This window comes from Cryptomeria japonica, chromosome 11, assembly GCF_030272615.1.
Source record: "Cryptomeria japonica chromosome 11, Sugi_1.0, whole genome shotgun sequence".
Taxonomy (NCBI): domain Eukaryota; kingdom Viridiplantae; phylum Streptophyta; class Pinopsida; order Cupressales; family Cupressaceae; genus Cryptomeria; species Cryptomeria japonica.
Genome location: NC_081415.1, coordinates 297,629,257 through 297,647,594, shown reverse-complemented (window position 1 = coordinate 297,647,594; position 18,338 = coordinate 297,629,257).

Here is an 18,338-nt window from a genome sequence, read left to right as displayed (position 1 = left end):
ATCTCTAAAATATTTGCCACATTTGAATTAGGGTTCCTATTTATAACCGGCTCAACCCCTGAGGGTTTAGGAGGCATTGCAACTATCTTTCCCTTGCCCTCAAAAGCCCTAGGATAGATATCCGCCGATCTTCTGTGATTGATATTGCTTCTTCTACTAACATTATTGGAGTGAGAGAAAACCCGAGGAGCTGATTTTATGAAACCTTCCTCAAGTTTCTGCAACTGATAAAGCTATTGGAGATGGCCGGTTTAGTGTTTCCATGGCATCGGTCATTGCCATTCACAACCCTCAAGAGAGTTTTTCATAACTGCCCTACGTGACCTCCTAGGTTTCACCACTTGCCAATCCGACTGTTCCTTAGGCAGGGGAGCCCTGATCCCCGGATTGCAAATCCTGATCGCATATTTGGTTCGCTCAAAAAACCACTTTTGTTGAGCTAAGTCTGGCACTTTCCGCAGCGGAAATTGTGATGGATCACTTGATTTTTTTGGTGCATTTTCGTAGAGCTCCGAATATACAAAAGATTAATAGTCTTAAACCTTATGTGATTTTCGTTGATCATTTACACTACTTAAATTATAGATATGAATAAATTTTAATTATCAAATGTAAGAATTAACTTTAATAAATTTCAATTAATTAAACAACTTAAAATATGATTAAATTTCAACTATTTGAATGACTTAAATATAATTCAATTTCAATTAATTATAACTTTAAAATATATTTTAATTTTTAAATGAATAAATTTTTAATAAACCCCAAAATATAATTTTTTTTTTAATATAATAAATTTAAATTAATTATAACTAATGTGATAAATTTTATTTATTTTAATTAAATCTATTTATATATATATATATTAAAAGTAAAAGATAGGGAGGGGGATTCCCGTGGGCCCCACACCTTGTGGGTCTTGTTCATATAGGGGGTGTGGGCCCCCTTCCTCCTGTGGCCCAGTGGTCTACATGGGTTGGGGGGGATAAATTCTAATTCTTATTTATATATTTATTTATTTTTTACCTTAATTAATGGAAGTATATATATATATATATATATTTAAAACCCTTAAAATAATAAATAACTGATTAATGAATCTAAGAAATATGTATATTTGAATATACCTTTTTTTTTAAAAGCAAACCATTAATTTATAAATTTAAAGGGAAGAAATTATACACATGTATTTGATAAGGCATATACAATCCATACTTTAAAAAATAAAAATAAAAATCTGAAAACAAGAGGGGATACTTTTTTTTTGAGATACGAGAGATGAATCTACTATTCTATTTAATCCCATGAAATATTGATATCTTTTAAAATACTTTTAATCCTCTAAATTTCCAGAGATTTCCCCTCTTTTCCTGTTTTGAAAAGAAACATGAAGGTAAGTATTTTTTGGGGGGGGAAGATAAGAAGAAAGGAACTTGGATCTGGATGATGAATGAAAACCTTGTAGTTGAATCGACTCTCGTATCCCCAGCCAACCTTCTTCATTCCTCTTCCTAAAACCTAGTAAAAGAAATCTTCTCCAAAATCTCCAAAATCCCATCTCATGCAAAATTTCTACAAAACTTATCCTACGACTAACTTGATTTGAAAAAAAATTAAGAATTCAAGACAACTTTTTCAAAAAACAATGAACTCCCCTTTTTCGAAAATCTAGTGTTCAATATATAGAAAAAGAGGGTCATTTTTCACTACAAAAGAAAGAAATGATTTACAGATTCCTTTCCCAAAATAATTCCATGCATATGATATATTCCTTACGATCGTCATAGTGGGGGGTTACATTTTGACCATACATTCCAGATTCGAATTCGAAATTCACTTCTAGAATCTTCTTATTTCTCCTACATCATGTGCTCAATTAGAATTTTCAGAAAATGAGTGATTTCCAAATAAATTATGACCTCACGTGTGTCACCACTTATTAATTCTTCATTTTAAAAATAATTCCATCCTTATTCAATTTTCCATCTCTAACTAACATTACTCATAAGATTAATAACAATAATAATAGTAGTAGCAGCAGTATGATAATAATAATAATAATAATAATAATAATAATAATAATAATAAGAACAACAACAACAACAACAACAACAACAACAACAACAACATTAATAATAATAATAATAATAATAATAATAATAAAGGTCTAAAAAGAGGGTTATGACAAATGAAGTAGCTAATATGACGTTTGAAAAATTAAAGGAGGTGATGTGTTGAACATTTCACCAAGAATTTTATTGTGGATTGTGATGCTTTGAGGACAAAACAAGAAAATTTCTCATACAAGATGGTAGGACCTTACTTTTGAAACTCATTAGTTGAAGGGTAAGAATCAATTCAAATATATTTATAAGAAGGAAATTCTAGTTAGTCTTCACACAATTAAGACAATTCAAAGTAAAGATAGATCATGTTAGACTAAAATATTTCTTGGAGGTAATGGTGATTCTATAAAGAATAAAAAAATGGATAAATAAGATGTATTATGAATTTGATATCATCTATAAGAAAGGCATGGAGAATTTAGTGACAAATGCACCATCTAGAAAGGATTCTAAGGATGAGGCATTATTTTGTAACATTTAAATATTATAGGTAGAATTGGTTAAACAAGAAAAAGTAGAGTAATAGTAAGATGGCGCTACATTGTATCTCATTTAACAATTGCAAAATCATCTCAAAAGCTCAAATAAGTTTTGTTGGAAGGGATATTCCTTGTGGTTCAAATAGAGATTCTATTTATGCAAGAACTCTACCCTCAAACTGATAATTCTACAAGGGCTTCATGGTGTTCTAATTGGATTTCACTTAGGATTTTTGAAGACATCAACAAATAAATTAGGATTTATTGTGAGAATGGATTGAAGGTGATGTTTAAAAATTTGTGGCATGGCAAAAGTTATGGTATGCCAATGAAATAAAAGTAAAACAAATAACACCCTTGGTTTTTTTACAAACCTTGATTATTCCTAGAGAATGATGTGAAGAGGCATCCATAGATTTCATGGCAAACTTCCAAAGTTTGAAGATAAGAGTGTCAAATTGAACCTGCAATGAAAATCCACAAAGAGAAAACCTCCAAATCTAGTTTTTTTCAATTTTTATGATTCTCTAGGTCATTATATGATCCAAGAGAAGATCATACTCAACTTTACTAGATTCACCAAGATCTCTCATTTGAAGAATAGCTCTACCATAAGATCTAAAAAGGGTTTTGCAAGGCTGAAGCTCTAATACCATTTAGTAGCCGAAAATTAGCTCAATACTCTAGGATCACCGACAAAAATAAAGATGACCTTACACAAGAGATTATGCAAGAGATGAGCTTGCTTGATATTATGATCTATGAGACATGTTACTGTTATAACCCAAATTACATCTCCTTATTTTAAATATAGATTGAAATATAATTTTAATTATGATAGCACTCTAATTTAAATTTGGGAGGATACTTATGAAAGAGAGTTAGTAGTTTTGAACTAGGGCGTCCCTCGTCCTCTGAAGATTGACTTCGCACGAGCGAAGGCCTGGGTGTAGGCGGCCTTCAGTGTTCGGTGTGTGGGAGCATTTATTGCTGTCTCCCGTGGCGGTTGGGTAGATAGTTTATGGGACATGACTCCCCTGGGGCTTCTCAGAATGCTTCTTCTGTGGCGGTTGAAGGGCAAAACAAGTCTTTGTTGAAGGTGGTGGTGGGCAATCAGAGAACTCCAGAAGGTTCTTATTTCGTGGCCATGCAAGCGACTGCAAATGAGGAGCGATCTGAAGATGGAGGAAGAAGGAAGTGTTCTTCCAGTGCCACACTCATCATTAAACTTAATTTCGAAATGAACATAGCTTTGAATGGAGAGAAGAATAGACTTAGGGATATTTCTATTTTTCTAGCAGTTCTTGACTATAGCAAACTTCCCTCTAGGAATTATATGAATAACTGGTTGTAAAATGTTCGGGTAAAGACATTAGGGCTTCAATATACATTTTGTAGAATGATTCGAAAGGGTTTATATATTATTTTTTTCAAGGAGGCTAAAAGCTAGAAGGAGGTTATTAAGAGATAATAATGGTCGATAGGTAATGGCTATTTTAGGGCCATCGACTGGACACTTGAGGCCAATAATGAAGAAATTATGGCCTTGTCATGCCCTCCGGCCTCTAGATGGGCGATGATAAGAAATATCCCCCCTGTTCTATGGAATTGGATTCCAAAAGCCCTGGAATTGGTTGGTAATGTTTTAAGGATGGACGAAACTCCATCCTTTCTCCCATATATGGATGCTATACTGTTGATCTGTATCAAACCTAGGATTGATATACTGCAGGAATTGAGAATTGAATTAGAGAATGAAACCTTTGTGTGCCCAATTGATTTTTTGGGTGGCATTAACGTCTATTTTTTATGTAGAAAGGAGGGGCATATAAGGAAACACTGCCCTCTTTTGAGAAGAAAATAACTCTTTGGCTAACCCTAATCCCAGTGGGAAGGGTATGGATAGTCATGGCTCTTCAAGCCCTCTCAAAACCCCAACTTTTTTTCCGCCTCCCAAACTTTACCCCAAGTTAGATTCTGCTCCCCAATAGGGTTTGCCTGTCAAATCCATCCCTAAATTGGTAGAAGCCCCTCGTCATGGTTCTGTCATTGGCAATCTAGATTCCCTTCACACTGCTATTAAACTAGATTCTCATTCAATTCCCCCACCTCCCTCTGGTGTTATTAAAATTGAGACTCATGAAAAGGAGCAACAAGATACCAGTCCCAAGCACAAAACATTGAATGCTCAGCAAATTATCATTGAAAAATTCAAAAAGATAATTGATACCAAGAAGAGAATTGTATCTTAGATTAACCCTGGGGGTAGTAGGTGCAATGAAGTTCAGAAAAATTTCGAGCTTGTGGTGATACCTACCAAAGCTGAGGGCATCAGCTTGGATAGTATAATCCCTAGCCTTAATAACAGCTGGGATATGGATGGTAGAGGGGGGAGATTGGTCCAATAATTGAGGAATTGGTTTAGGAATCCAATGAGCATAGAAGTGAATGTCCAGAGCCCTAGTTGGAATCTAGTGTGACTCATGAATCTACTGGGACTCAACAAGATTCTAGTGAGCCTGATAAGAATATTCTTCCCTCCCCTAGCACCCACAACCGAGAGGTTAAGAAGGATGTTGATCTTGCTAGGCAGGGTGGTGAGCTTGGCCTTGTAGGAGAGGTGAATGGTATAGGCTGTGGAGGACAAAAGATGGAGCGTATTGAGTCTGGTAACTCTGAGGAATGTAGAGAAAACAATTGGGCCATCGTCCCTTTTTCAGGCAACCCCAATAAGGAGCTTTTGGTTGAAGCCATGAAAGAATATGGAATTAAGAAAGCTAAGGATAAGTTTGTGAGCAAAAAGAAGAATAGGAAGAAGAAAGAGGATACACACTCTTTGGGGGCAGAGAAGATGTTTTAATTTAAGAGGAAGAGGGGTAGACCTAGTGGATCTATAGCTAACGTGGTTGAGAAAAAGGGGGTCCAATAGCCAGTTGCCTAAATGTTATAAAACATCAAGGCACCAATAGACATTGCTCCCTAAGTTTGATATGGAATTAAATTGTGTTTCTTGGAATGTTAGGGGACCAGAGTCCCTAGAGAGGAAGTATGTTGTTAAAAGGTTTCTTAGATTGTACAAGAATGTGGATGTGTTAGTACTACAAGAAATTAAGGCTGTCCAATTTTCCCTAGATATCAATTTGAAGTGTATTTGGAGGGATGCAGAATATTTTACTACTAATCGTACTAGAGGCAGGGGAGGTGCTGCTATCTTAATTAGTTATAAATGGAGTAAGTATGTTGTAAGATGGGGGTGTTCACCCTGCAACAGGTTGGTTTGGGTAATTTTAGGATTCAAAGATAAGGAGATTGGGATAGGATCTATATATGCTTCTAATGATCATAAAGAAATGATTGAGCTTTGGAGGTGGAATGCACAGTTGGAGGAGGTTCCTTGGGTGCTAGGGGGTGACTTTAATATGATTGAATAGCCATCTGATAAGGTAGGAGGTAAAAAATTTGAATGGAATGGGAGTAAAGATTTTTCTGGAGAAGGATGGTGAATAAATTGAGATTATATGATCCATTGGCTGGTAAGAGATGTGAAGTCAAAGATACTTGGTTTTCTTGGTGTAATTACCAACAAGGAACCAAGAAGATTTACAACAGGTTGGATATGTTTTATGCTAATAGAGATGTGTTGCAGTTTAAGAAAAACAGTAATAGGAACAATGTGAAGCTATCCCTTACATGCTCTGTGATCATCACCTGATCCAAACAATGATTTTTATGGGCAATCCATCATTAGATTCAATAAGAAAAAGGGAGAATTTTGTTTTGAATTCTAGTTTATTACTAGATGAGGATGTTAATCAAGCAGTGTTTATCATCAAACAATTTAATGAGCAAAATAGGACACTACCCAAAGCAAGAGATAATTAGAATGTACATAGTTAGAGATGTCTATATCAGACAGTAGGAAGAAAGAAAGCCAAAGATCTCAAGAGGGTAGAGGCTGAGATGGATGACAAGATGATTGTTGTAGAGGAACACATACAACATAATCCTAACAATGAGGATTCCAAAGAGGCCATATGGCATGCTAAAGATGCCTTCAGGAAAATTCAAAATGTCAAAATCCAAGGCCTTAAGACTAGAGCCAGAATGAACTGGCTAGAGCATGGGCACAAGGGGTCAAAACTCTTTTTTCAAATGCTGAAATACAAGGAAGCAAGGGAGAAGATTGATTGTATTTGGGAGGGGGATAGAAGTATAACTGAACAAACTAATATTCTTAAAGCATTCATGCATTTATATTCTACACTATTCAACTGTGAGGATGATGAGATTGGTAAAAGAAGTGCCAGGGAGAAAATCAGGAGTATCATTCCTAATAAGATTAGCAGAGATGATTCCGACAGGTTGAGCAAGGAGATATCGGTGGAAGAGATCAAGAGTGCCATTTCTGCCCTTAGTAATGACAAAGCACCAGGTCTGAATAGTCTGTCGTTGGAATTCTACAAAAAGAATCTTGAGTGGATTGGGGAGGACTTGCAAAAGCTATATAGGGAGGCCACTGATGCAAGTTATTTGGGTGAGGAGATCAACAGTGGTCTTATCAAGCTCCTCCCTAAAGATGGGGACAAATCTTTGATAAAAAATTGGAGACCAATCACACTATTAAATGTCTCCTACAAAATATTAGCTAAAGTTTTAGCCAGAAGACTTGAGGATGTCCTTCCTAAGGTTGTGAATATGACCCAAACTGGCTTTGTAAAAGGAAGGTACATTTTGGAAAACTTGTTACATGATGGGAATCTATGAATTGGGCTAAAGAATCTAACCATTCCAAAACCATGATGTTATTAGAATTTGAAAAAGCCTATGATAGAATTGAATGGAGTTTTGTATTCATGATTATGGAAGGGCTTGGGTTCTCAAGGACATTCTGTAGAATGGTAAGGAGTATGATGGTTGATGCTAAGGCCTTTGTTGATGTTAATGAACACATGCCAGAGGGATTTGAGCTCACAATGTCCATTCGGCAAGGTTGCCCTTTGGCAATTGCTCTCTTTGTTATTGCTACGGATGCACTTTACTAACTGTTGAGGGACAACCTCCTATCTACTGGGGTCAAAGGGTTAACAGTACCTAATCAAGATGAACTATCCAATGCATAATTTGTAGATGACATTGCCATTCTAGTGGATTTAGATGAGGTTAATTTCTTTGCCCTTATGGTAAAGATGGATATGTTTTATGACACTTCAAGAAGAAAAAATTATTTATCTAAATCCATAATGCTTGGATGGGAATCCCACTTCCCACACCGGTTTAGTAAATATTCATTAATGTGGGGCAACCCAGAGCATCAGGTTAGATACTTGGGCATACCTTTTGCAATATGCCCAAACCTCAAGGAAATGTGGTGTTGGGTAAAAGAAAGAATTGACAAGAAATTAAGGAAATGGAATAAGAAGTACCCGAAAAACCCCTGACTAGAAATCTGATCCAATCTGTTGTTTGTTTACAAATTCCAATTTTTTGACTAGTGAATTGTTTACTTTAGAATTTGATGAGGTTTTGAAATTTTGAAGTTTGGATGTTTTATGCGAGAATGATAGACAATGCTTATAGGAAAATAGATGCCAAACATAAAGAATATCAAATGAACTAAATTCAAGATTCTGATTTTTATTGCAGCTTTTAAAGAAATCAGAATAATTTACCAAATTAGAGATATTAAGCCCAATTGTCTTACCAGGAGTCCAACGCCTGCCTGGATGAGCTCCGTTTATTGACCCAAAATGCATTAACTACTGAATGGAAGCTTTCTAAGCACTACAACAACTCCAATGAGCTTTATTTGACTAATAATGAATTACCAAAACAAAATATGAGAAGAAATAGCGAGTCAACTAAGAATTCCAAAATGTTGCCAAGTAAGATTCCCAAATTGTGACCTTTTTCCCCAATGATTTGTTGCTACTGCTCAGATTTGATATTTTCTTCCCTCCAAACCTACTGTGATCTCTTACTTAGACCCCAATAATGAAATCACAAGCAATTCTAATCCTCCAAACCCTCCAATTATTTTATTTGCAACCCCAGGCTGCCCAAAATGGTACGACCAACTACCTGGAGTAGTACGACTGTCATAAATGCTCTTATTTTGCTGTAGAGACCCTCCAATCTGCTATGATCTGTGGTTCTCACCCTATAATTCTCGTTACAATCAAGAACCTCTAATTTGTGACCCCAAATGGCCAAATATGAGGTGAATTCTGAGTGCTGATCTAATGTGAATGGCTGGGGTATCATCCAACCAGGCCCAGATCAAAGGTTTTCGTCTCCAATCAGGTTTCCTCAAGTTGTTCTTGCAATGACAGACTGCTGCAACGTAAAAGATTCAATAATTTTCCAAAGGCATACCTCCCCAATTGGCACGTACAAGCCTTATAAGCCTCCAAACCCTAGATCAAACCCTACATGGCATCTTAGAAGATTCCAAATGGAATCTTTGGGCTTCATAATGGTTCACTCAACTTGTGGGGTCAGCTTATCATTAAATGGGGCCACTTTTTAAAATATAGTTCACTTAGGAAAGTGTGCCAAGGGAGTAATATAAAGTTATTTAAAATAAACAACTTATAACTTAACTTTTTCTATTTTAGAAAAAAGTTACTTATATTATAACGTTAAATTATAAAGTTACTTTATTAACTTACCAAAGTCATAAAAATGACTAAGTGTATGATTCCCTTTGGCAAGTAAATCATCCCCAAACACTAGAATTCACCGGTGGAGATGGGTGTCAGGTGAATTCCCCAACCTGGTAGATCACTCAGGAAGTGGGGACATTACAGTCCCCCCTTCTCGGGATTGCTTTCCCTCAAGCAATATCAAGCAACATGCTGCTCCACTCTGATAAAATTTCCCAAGCAAATCAATTCTCGGATCCCATACCAAGATGAGAAATATGCTAAAATACCCGAAGTAGGGGAACATGATGTCAAATAGCCCTACACACAACAAGGATAGCACTACCACCCTAAGAGTAACCAGTAGAAAACTCAAAGGTGAAATATATATGCCATCATAGGAAGAGTCAAAGCACGTGTCACGTGTATTCAACACTGCAAAATTTCTATGGCTCACTGACCCGTGATTATATGCATCAATGCCATGATGAAGGAACAATAATTCACTGCTGTTATAAATCTGAATATTAGAACTTGTACCCATACCCTTGGAGTCCTCAAAGCTGGTACAAACAAACTTACTCTCTGCTATCCATTCTTTTATCTCATATTTAGTTTCATTAACACTAGATGGAAATTGACCAACACCAATTGAAAAATAAGAATAATACAATTCCAATTTATCCTTATCATCCGTGTGGCAAATGCCATGAATATGAAGGAGACGCTTCTTAGCTTGTTGGGCTATCAATTTGGAATGTCGTTCTCTTGCCAACCAATCCTCATTCAACCTCTGGGATTGCTCTATATCAGCAATTCCAAAGTGCACAAAATTTGATTTACTACAAGATGCATCGATACTAGCTTCCAACTAGCATGCTGCCATTATTTTAGGCTTTCCTTCCATTGAAGCTCTCAACACCACTTCCTTCCCATCCACTAAGAACTCTAATTGCATCTTATGATAATCCAATGTGTACCTACCAATGGATTGTAGCCACTGCATACCAAGAACCACATCATATTGCTCTATCGGTATCACATAGAAATCATCAGCCAAGAGATAAGTTCCCAACTGAAGGCTAAGTTGAGAAACTCTCATAGTGCAACTCAAGATATTACCACTAGCAACTATCACTCTAAATCCTAAAAATTTCTCATCCTGTAATCCAAATTTCTCTACAATCTTCTCACTAAGGAAGTTGTAAGTAGCACCAGTATCAACCAAGCAATCCACTAGCTGCCCCCTAAGAGTTCCTTTCAATCGAAAGGGGTAATACCAAGGTACTCCGGATAATGATGCAATCGTAACGTTGGCAGAAGCCAATGTATCCTCATCACCTGTATCCCGCATCTGCTCATCCTCGCCATCAGAAAAGACCTCTATAAGATGTGCCTTGCCTTTTCCAAGGCATCTATGACCTGGTTCCCATGGCTCCTTGCATGAGAAACACAATTTCTTCCTCCTTAATTCATTCTATGACTCATGATCCATCTTAAGAGGAGGTGGTGCATTGGGTAACTGTGTAGATGAACTCTGAGAAGGTTTAGAACCTTCAGAAGATTTCCTGTTCTGTTGAGATGTAGAAGGTGGAGCTGTGGTGTCCAAGTCCAAGGTAAGATGTATAGCCTCCTGCAAAGTCTTAGGCTTCAAAGCCTTAACCAAACCACGATATCTCTCATGAAGTCCCTCTATGAAGAGCATAATTACCCTCCTAACAGGCATCTTAGGTACCATCATTGCAATATGCTGAAATTCATTAATATATGTGTCCACATGTCTCGACTGTTTCAGGAGAGGTAAATCCCTGTAATAAAGTTCCACATCTTTCCTGTCAAATCTGGAAATCAACCTCTTTGTGAACTCTACGAATGAATAAATGAGAGCGTGAATTCTGCATGACCAATCTATGGTACCACCAGTTATATGCGACACTCTCTAAATGTAGGACATCAATCTGAATGGCCTCATTTTCAAATATGGGTTTCAATGAGAGGTATATATCTAGCTTGTGAACCCACACATGTGCACTAGTGGAACCGCTACCATCAAAAGTGGATAAAATCAGCTTATCTGTAGCCTTCTTCAGATCATTATTCCATTGCTGTCTGGGTTCCCTGTCATTCTGTCCCCTCATGGAATTACGACGTTGCATACAATATTGATGCAACGAGAATGCATCTCTAACATGTGCTGGTAGATGTGCCCACTCATCGCTGGCAGCCATAACTGTGTCTTGGAAGGTGATTCCATTATGAGGCTCAACCAACGGTGGTACATCTCTAGGAGTGAACCATGGGAGCATAAGTCTATCCGCTGTCCTAGTATGGGTCCTGTCCCTTCGTGGTGAGATGGATGCATTACTTAGGGAAGATGGAATTCTACCGCTGCCCATACTTTTTGCAACTGATACTGTCCTGCTACGGCTCCTGTGCTTTCCCCTATTATTTCCCAAATCCATTTTGTCAAGTGTGTCCTGTAACCTATTGATTGCTTCAACAATTCATGGATGTGCTTCAGCCAAGCTCCTCATAATCTCATCAGGATTGAGTGGAATCTGTCTCTCTTGTCTAGGTGGGCTCCTCTGTCCTTCAGGTATATCACCCATATTAGTCTCAAAGGGTGGTTGTGACAAAATTTAAATCCACTTTAGGTCTCTTGCGTGTGTAATATTTGTAGGTACCAAATCTGCCCCGCTGCATAGAATTACTCTGATGACCCCTAGGCTGGCAGGATCATCGCTCTGATACCACTGAAAAATCCCTGACTAGAAATCTGATCCAATCTGCTGTTTGTTTACAAATTCCAATTCTTTGACCAGCGAATTGTTTACTTTAGAATTTGATGAGGTTTTGAAATTTTGAAGTTTTGATGTTTTATGCGAGAATGATAGACAATGCTTATAGGAAAATAGATGCCAAACATAAAGAATATCAACTGAACTAAATTCAAGATTCTGATTTTTATTGCAGCTTTTAAAGAAATCAGAATAATTTACTAAATTAGAGATATTAAGCCCAATTGTCTTACCAGGAGTCTAACGCCTGCCTGGATGAGCTCCATTTATTGACCCAAAATGCATTAATTACTGAAACAAAAGCTTTCAAAGCACTGCAACAGCTCCAATGATCTTTATTTGACTAATAATGAATTACCAAAACAAAATATGAGAAGAAATAGCAAGTCAGCTAAGAATTCCAAAATGTTGCCAGGTAAGATTCCCAAATTGTGACCTTTTTCCCCAATGATTTGCTGCTACTGCTCAGATTTGATATTTTCTTCCCTCCAAACCTACTGTGATCTCTTATTTAGACCCCAACAATGAAATCACAAGCAATTCTAATTCTCCAAACCCTCCAATTATTTTATTTGGAACCCCAGGCTGCCCAAAATGGTACGACCAGCTACCTGGAGTAGTACGACTGTCATAAATGCACTTATTTTGCTGTAGAGACCCTCCAATTTGCTATGATCTATGGTTCTCACCCTATAATTCCTGTTACAATCAATAACCTTTGATTTGTGACCCCAAATGGCCAAATATGAGGTTAATTCTGAGTGCCGATGTAATGTGAATGGCTGGGGTATCGTCCAACTAGGCCTAGATCAAAGGTTTTCGTCTCCAATCAGGTTTCCTCAAGTTGTTCTTGCAATGACAGACTGCTGCAAGGTAAAAGATTCAATACTTTTCCAAAAGCATACCTCCCTAATTGGCACGTACAAGTCTTATAAGCCTCCAAACTAGGCCTGGAATTAGTAGAACGTATACATTGACATGCTATTTTTTTCTAAAACCATATATATATAACTTCAAATTATAAATAAACTGTAAAAAAATATAGTAGGTAATATATATACTAGTTTAGAATGTTTATTATAAAAATACAAATTTATTTAGAATATTTTGAAATGGAAGGATTTAGAATATGGAAGGATGTAGTTGTTTCTAATTTTATAATATTTTAATATGATTTTTTAGAATAGTTCTATTTTTTCATATGAATTTAGAAACTTGTCATAATTGAAATGATATAATATAATTGATAAAATATTTTAATATGAATTTTTACAATATATTCTATTTTTTTATATATGAATTTAGAAACTTAGTCAATTTAATTTTTTAAATATATTTAATAAGATTATTATAGAAACTTGTCATAATATATATAATTTTAAAATTTTAATGTTTTAGTAATTATTAATTGATTATCATTTAATGTTAATATCTAATATATATTAGTGTATTAATTTAGAAACTTATTTAGTAAATTTAAGATTTTTGCATATATTACTAATTTATCATTATTTTCTCATTAAGACAATTATTTTCATTTCTTCCCAAGAAAGATGTGCATTGGATTTTGGTGTGGCTTCAATCTTCTACTTTTATATTTTTTGACAGTTAATATTTTTCTTAAAACGTCAAATGAAAGGCATTGAAATGACTAAACCATTATAAAAAATTCATATGACAGGTAGGGGTGACCGTCAAATTCCAGGCCTACTCCAAACCCTAGATCGAACCTTACATGACATCTTAAAAGATTCCAAATGGAATCTTTGGGCTTCATAATGGTTCGCTCAGCTTGTGGGGTCAGCTTATCATTGGATGGGGCCACTTTTTAAAACAAAATTCACTTAGGAAAGTGTGCCAAGGGAGTAATATAAAGTTATTTAAAATAAACAACTTATAACTTAACTTTTTCTATTTTTAGAAAAAGTTACTTTTATAACTTTAAATTATAAAGTTACTTTATTAACTTACCAAAGTCATAAAAATGATTAAGTGTATGATTCCCTTTGGCAAGTAAATCATCCCCAAACACTAGAATTCACCGGTGGAGATGGGTGTCAGGTGAATTCCCCATCCTGGTAGGTCACTCCGAAAGTGGGGACATTATAGTACCTCACCTTGGTAGGAAGGATATAGGTTTAACAGAAGGTTTTGTCGTCGTATAATATTTATTACACTCCGACTTGGTTATTTTGCAATTATCAGTGGAATCATGTTCAAAAGAAGGTTAGGGACTTTCTTTGGTCGGATGGAAAAGGTAATAAAAAGAAGCATTCTATTAGATGGAGTTGGTGTACTATGAGAAAGAATAAAGGGGGTCTTGGGTTAAAGGACCTTAGGTTGCAAGGTATGTCTTTGGCTGCTAAATGGATCTTTAAGGCTTTACAAGGAATGGAGCCTTGGAAGGTCCTTGTTAGACACAATATATCCAAGTCTGTTATGAAACAAAGCCCGGCTTGGAAATCCCTCCCACTTAATGATTTGAAAGCTGGGCAGTTCACTATCAAGCCAACTAGATCTATGGTATTCAAAGCAATATGGAAAGTCTAGGAAGGTGTTAGGCACCTGATCTCTCACAATAACATCATTAGTGATGACAAGAAGATTTGTGGTGAACGGTATATTTGGTGGAATCTGTATCATAATGGAAAACCCGTTGCACTCATTTAGGGTTTCTCGGCCAAGAGTTGGGAAGCTAAGGGGATAAGGTGTTTTAGTGATATTTTGAAGGATGGACATTTAATTTCTTGGATTGAATTATGCTCTAAGTTTGATGTTCCCCAATCTCAATGAAGAATATTTACTATGATGAGGAAGGCATGTACTGTCCTCTCCCTTCCCAAGGAGTGTGAGAGTAATGATGGAAATGTACCCAATTTAAATGACCTAATGGATCTTTTCTTCATGGTGTTAAAGCTAAGGACATTTATACACAACTTGCTGATAAATAAGACATACTTGAGCACCTTAATTGGTGTTGGAATGTGAATCATGGCTCTTCCACATGGAGTAAATTCCTTGGTAATATGTGGGGTAGACTGTGGAACCTAAAAATAAGTGTTTTATGTGGTGCCTCCTGTTGCATAGGCTGCTTGTCTTTAAGCTTGATGGAGAACCTAATATCTATGCTTGTTGTAGAGTGTCTGAATCTGTTACTCATATCTTCTTTGACTGTTTCTTTGCTAAAGAAGTTTGGAGTTTATTTGGTATATCTATCAATTGTACTGTTATGGGCTAGGAAAGTGCGGTAGGCTATGTGTCAATCCTCTCAAAATGACGATGTTTTTAATGGCAAATGAAGAATGCTCACCGAGTCACTCAGGAGACTCATAATCTATAATGTTTTTTGGCAGGTCATAGTAGTCATGAGACTGCCAAAGAAAAAGTTTGAGAAGTTGCTTAAGGATGGTACTACTAGGGTGTTTACACGGAAGATTTCACATGGTTTTTCATGGATGAGGTGCACAGAGGACAAGAATCCCTTTGAAATTGGTCTCCAATTTCATCACCGAGTAGGAAGAAAATAGAAAGAGAATAGAAAGAGCCATTCCAATAGTTCCACTTGCAGTCGCAGCTCCTGATGTTCCAGTTGCAGTGGTGACAGAGTTCCCAGAGGCTGTTCCAATCCCCAGTAATGGGGGGAAGATTCAGAGATGGATGGAGGGATCAATTGGGTAGACAACATGGTTTTATGATGTAGATGAAAACAATCAGGATTGAGGCTTTTGAGATTATATGTTTTAATGCATCTTTATTACAAATAGTGATGTAATTTTGTTAATAGTCTGGACATGCATACTTTGCTAGATAGGTGCTAACATGATGATTTTCTTATTATCAGACTGTTTTTTTGTGGTATATTATTCAATGAAGTTGACATGATGTAAACTTCCTTTATATTTAATAGAATTTTTTTTGGGAGGATTAAAAGTGTTCTTTTAATGGCAAACATGCATTTTGGAAACCGTGGGAAGCTTCAATGTAGTCTTTAAGTTTATTTAGATCTAAAAGCTTGTTTGGTCAATTTTAATATTAGTTTATGTTACTAATTTTGATCGTTGTTTCATTACTCTCTTCCATATCATGATATTAGAATGTAAATATATCGTGCTACATAGATTCGATTACTATCACTAGTTGCAGATTGCTAGACATCCTCGTGCCGGATTGAGTATTACATCCTCATGCTGGGTTGAGTATTTTTCATGTCAGGAAGAATCCCAAAGGAGTAATATTTTGTGGTAAGCACTTCCACAATGTTCTCACTCATGGTGTGCTCGAGGGAGATAGATATTGGGAGTCCCTGTTAGGTTTGTCATCACAATTTGTACCTTACAGTCTCAAGGAATTTTTTTCCTTATGTTCTGTCTTGTTATTGGCTTACGTACTCAAACTTTATGTCGAAATATAATTTCATTAGCAAAATGTTTTAAATGATTGTATAATTATGTATATTACTTGGATTTTGTTAATTTCATATTATGGAGGTCCTTACAATTACAAAGTGTACAATAGTCTTGCTTATATAGGCAAGTTAAATGATAGGATTAAACAAGATGTTTACACTTGTCTTAATCCTATAACATGAGACAACTAACTAAAACAAATATTAAATGACTTAAGACACAAGAATTAAATGCCAAAAGATAAGATATGACCTAATTGACAACTAAGGCTTCTAAAAAGAATACTAGGACCTAAGTTAGCTTACCATGAAATAGTATCCCACCAAGGAATTAGTTAGTTAGAAAACATTTTTTCAAATAAAGATATTCCAAACTTTTTATTAACTTATAAAAAATTCACAAAATAGAATAAAAAAGAAAACAATTTAGACTCATTCAAATAGAAAATTATCTTCATCTCTAACCTCATGACTACATACTTCATTAGAATTGAGGAAAAACAGAAAATGAAGCTATTATCAAAATTTTACAATACATACCAATTCCTTAGTTAAGTAGATACATATATGTTGATACCTTAGTTTCCAAAAAAAAAAGAAGCTTAAATATGTATTCCACCTCGTCCAAAGAAATTATTAAGATTATAATGCCTATTCCAAACTAAATGATAAATCTTGTATAGTGAAATAAATTTTGTTCTAGAGCCTAAAGAAATTATAACAAATTCTCAAGCACAAAACAAATTACTGAATCTCCAACCAAATTAAGAACTTTTCAACTAAAGAAGCCTTACTGTCTCTTTGCCATGATTAGGCCTTCTAAATTCTTATTTGATAATTTTGTTTCAAATTCTACGGTGTAATTAATTACTAACTTGATTAATGTTATGGACTAAAAGCTTCCAAGTTTTAGTAATGTTCAAAACATTATCTGTATTAATGATAATAGTGTGTTGTATCATTTCAATGACCTCCTTTAGATATCTTTCTAATTACTATCCTTAGCTAACACCTTTTCTTATCTTGCCCGAGAGTCTTGCTAAGGCCAATTTTTCCTCATCATATTTGATATCCTATTTTGCTAGGCATACATATTCTTGTCCAATTTCTTCAGCGTTAGTTTTTGTTATAACATTTATGGGGTGATCTCTGTTAACAATTATACTTTTCACTGAGATGCACCTTGGAGATGGAATGATGAACACCTTAACAAGCATTCATTGACCAATAAATTTATAAATTTGTACTTTCAAATTTGATATTTGTTCTCAACTAGTATACTTTCATTATGTTTTAGCTGAATCCTGGATGCGAAAATCAAATCAAATCTTTGTTTTGATATTTTGAATTTTATTTCAACCAAACCCAAAATATTGCATGACAAAATTTCTAAATTGATCTGCTCCTTTTCAAGTAAATGTTTTCACTTTCCCACTCTATGTTTCTTTCCTTCTGCTTTTAATTTGTAGACTTTATTCTACCCTTTCTAGTAGTGGATCTTATTTATGATTTCCTTTCAATTTCACAGTTTTATATGTAAATTCCTATGCCAAAATAGCCACAACACTCTTTCCCATCAGACATCACCACCCCTCTATAACCGAGCCCTTGAAGCCAATTTTTTTTGAGGTGAAGTTGACATTGCCATCTTCACAATTTTCAATTTCAGAATCCGAAACACTAATAACAATAGGGATAATTGGATGCCTTTGTATTCGAATAGTTCGGGTTTTTTATGTCATTAAATACCTGAGCTGCCGAGCATTTTGGGTCTACATACATTTTCCCATTGTTAAACTAACTTAAAATCTCGTTTATACATTTTTCGATTATCTGGCATTCTCTATCTTATGTTTCTGTCATTGAATATTGCATTTTCCTTTAGGTTT